Below are 3,798 nucleotides of genomic sequence, written 5' to 3'. Positions count from 1 at the left end.
ATTGGATGTCTGATCTCCAGGATTCTGAGACATACATTTCTGTTATTTCAAGCTACCCAGTTTGTGGTCATCATTTCCAACAGCCTTAGCAAACTAATACCCTGTCCAAATAATACACCTACACCCAAGTCTTCACTCAGGTCCTGCTCTTGGGAGACAGGAAACCCAATCCAAGACAGTAGGTATAAGTACCCTCATATTACAGATGAGGAAACTGAGGCACGGCTTCACCCACAAAGCAGCTGTAGGACCCAAGCACCCAGCAGCTACGTTGTCGCTCAGTGAGGCTGAGCCCATTCTCTAAACTGTCTGCTGTGGTGCACCAGTGACCCTAAATGTAAACGGAAGGCGCATGGCAGCTTTGTCAGCTCAGCAGCCAAGCAAATGACCCCAGAAAAATGGGGGCAACCACAGGCCACTTGGTGCTGGAAATGGGGTCATAAAGACATAAAATTACCAGACCCTTTTTGTAAGCAGTGGTTGCAGTGAGAAAGCCCATGGGGCAGGGTGGGGGCAGGGAATAATCTCTTTCTTTACACCTTGGGGAAGCTGAGCTCCAACAGGCTCAGTCACCAGGTACTTTATGTCACATGCATGGTCATGGGTGGGAGGATTCAGTTCATCAGGGCATTTTGCCTGAGAAAATGACTTTAACAATTAATAGCTAGGGAAAAAACCACGAAGGGACTTTTTCCCATTGTTTGATATATTTTTCAACATAATACTTCTTACTAATTTTTGAGAGCTTCTGAATACAACCCATATTTCATCTTCAGGGAGAAAAATCCTCAAATCTTCTTGCCTTTTCCTTAATTTATAATTATTACCGAAAATAATAGAAAAGCATTAGCAACTTGGCCAGGCGCAGTGGCTCACACCTGTAATCCCAGCACTCTTAGTGGCTGAGATGGGCAGATCATGAGATCAAGAGATAGAGACCATCCTGGACAACATGGTGAAATGCAGTATCTCCTAAAAATACAAAAATTAGCTGGGCATGGTGGTGTGCACCTGTAGTCTCAACTATCTGGGAGGCTGAGGCAGGAGAATTGCTTGAACTGGGGAGGCAGAGGTTGAAGTGAGCTGAGATTGTACCACTGCACTCCAGCCTGGCGACAGGGCGAGACTTCATCTTAAAAGAAAAAGAAAAAAAGAAAAGCATTAGTAACCCATGTTATATGTTTACATAGACAAATTACTAGCTGATCAATAGTTCTTTACCCTCTTTGATAAAGAAAAATACCTTTTCTGGCCAGGGTGGCTCACACCGGTAATTCCAGCACTTTCTGAGGCTGAGGCGGGCAGATCACCTGAGGTCAGGAGTTCAAAACCAGTCTGGCCAACATGGTGAAACCCCATCTCTAATAAAACTAAAAAATTAGCCAAGTGTAGTGGCGGATACCTATAATTTTAGCTACTTGTGAGGCCGAGGCAGGAGAATCACTTGAACCTGGAAGGCAGAGTTTGCAGTGAGCAGAAATCGTGCCACTGCACTCCAGCCTGGGCAACAAGAGCGAAACTCCGTCTCAAAAAAGAAAAAAAGAAAAGAAAAATACCTTTCCCAATTAGCAAGTGTCTTTGTTGATGATGGTTTCAATCTCCATGGCATTGTTTACTCCTGTTTGGTGGCCAGGGAAGAAGCCATTTTCAGAGGACTGAGAGATTGTAGGCACAGCAGTCACCTGGCCCCCTGGGCAGCATTTGGGAAGATGTGGAATGGTGTGATCACAGGAGCGAGCTGAGCAGGTGGCTGGGCAGAGCATCTGACACTAGTGTCTATTCCCGCCATCTTCTCTGGGACAAAGCCCACTCGTGTCTCGTGCATTTGCCTCTTGGTTCCTAGTCCTAAGAACCACTCAGAGGCACCGCCGAGCTGAGGAATGTCCACACAGGCTGCCATGGGAGGCATTCAACCTGCAGAGGGTAAAATGCAGTTGGTGGAAGGTGGTCTCTGAGTTGGGAGAGAAGGTGCTGAGGCCTCCAGGTGCAGGTTTTGAAGAAAGGCAGTATATTCATATTTCATGCCATGACACACAAAGGATCAGTTGACCCGGGTAGGTTGAAGTCTTGTGACTGCCTGGTAGGCTCTCCTCCCCATCTCATAAACAGACAGTACTAAACAGAGGCACAGAACCTGGCTCAATTGCTGCTACCAGCTAAAATGTGTTCTAGATCGCTGAGAGCGCATCTGCCCCACAGGCACAGAGCCTCGCCCCTTGCCACTCCGCTGCCCGTCCACACCCGCCACCAGCTCACCATGGATGATGATATCACCACGCTCATCGTCAAAAATGGCTCTGGTACGTGCAAGGCCAGCGTGATGGGCAACAATGTGCTCCGAGCTGTCTTCCCCTCCATCGTGGGATGTCCAGGCACTAGCATGTGATGGTGGGCATGGAGCAGAAGGACCCCTAAATGGGTGGCAAGGGCCCAGAGCAAGAGGGGCTTCCTGACCCTGAAGTATCCCACTGAGCACAGCAACATCACCAACTGGGAGGACATGGAGAAGATCTGGCATCGCACCTTCTACAATGAGCTGCTTGTGGTTCCTGAGGAGCACCCTGTACTGATGACTGAGGCCCCCCTGAACCCCAAAGCCAACCATGAAAAGGTGGACCCTGTTTGAGACCTTCAACACCCCAGCCATATATGTGGCCATCCAGGCCATGCTGTCCCTGTACGCCTCTGGCCGTGCCACTGGCATTCTGATGGATTCCAGTGACAGGGTCACCCACACTGTGCCCATCTATGAGGGGTATGACCTCCCCCATGCCAACCTACATTTGCACCTAGCTGGCTGGGACCTGACTGACTACCTCATGAATATCCTCACTGAGCATGGCTACAGCTTCACCAACATGGCCAACTGGGAAATGGTGTATGACATCAAGGAGATGCTGTGCTATGTCACTCTGGACATTGAGCAGGAGATGGCCAAGGCAGCCTCCAGCTCCTCCCTGGAGAAGAGCTATGAGCTGCCCAGCAGCCAGGTCATCACCATCGGCAACGAGCGGTTCCACTGCCCCAAGGCACTCTTCCAGCCTTCCTTCCTGGGCATGGAATCCTGTGGCATCCATGAAACTACCTTCAACTCCATCAGGAAGTGTGATGTGGACATCCGCAAAGACCTGTATGCCAACACAGTGCTGTCTGGCGGTGGCACCACCTTGTACCCTGGCATTGCCGACAGGATGCAGAAGGAGATCGCCCCTGCGCCCAGCATGATGAAGAAATAAGATCACTGCTCCTCCCAAGCACAAGTACTCCATGTGGATCGGTGGCTCCATCCTGGCCTCGCTGTCCACCTTCCAGCAGATGTGGATCAGCAAGCCAGAGTATGACAAGTCCAGCCCCTCCAGCATCCACCACAAATGCCTCTAGGCGGATGTGACTTAGTTGCGTTACACCCTTTCTTGACAAACTTGAGCGGAAAACAAGATGAGATTGGCACAGCTTTGGTTTTGTGTGTGGGGGGGGGGTTGGGTTTTTTGTTTTTTGTTGTTGTTGTTTGTTTTTGTTTTGGCTTGACTCGGGATTTAAAAACTGAAATGGTGAAGGTGACAGCAGTCGGTTGGAGCGAGCATCCCCCAAAGTTCTACAATGTGGCCAAGGACTTGGATTGTACATTGTTCTTTTTTTAATGATCATCCCAAATATCATGAGATGCATTGTTATAGGAAGTCCCTTGCCCTCCTAAAAGCCACCCCACTTCTCTCTAAAGAGAATGGCCCAGTCCTCTCCTGAGTCCACACAGGGGAGGTGATAGCATTGCTTTATGTAAATTATGTAATGCAAAAC

At 49.3% G+C, this 3,798-nt stretch overlaps 1 pseudogene; it reads left to right on the top strand.

Annotated features, from left to right (window-relative positions):
• The first annotated feature begins 2,257 nt into the window (after nucleotides 1-2,257).
• LOC101040979 (actin, cytoplasmic 1-like) lies at nucleotides 2,258-3,381 on the top strand (annotated as a pseudogene).
• Nucleotides 3,382-3,798: the final 417 nt, after the last annotated feature.

The sequence above is a fragment of the Saimiri boliviensis genome, chromosome 13 (genome assembly GCF_048565385.1).
Source record: "Saimiri boliviensis isolate mSaiBol1 chromosome 13, mSaiBol1.pri, whole genome shotgun sequence".
Lineage (NCBI taxonomy): Eukaryota > Metazoa > Chordata > Mammalia > Primates > Cebidae > Saimiri > Saimiri boliviensis.
Note: the sequence above shows the minus strand (reverse complement) of the source record. Positions and strands in the feature narration are given on the sequence as shown.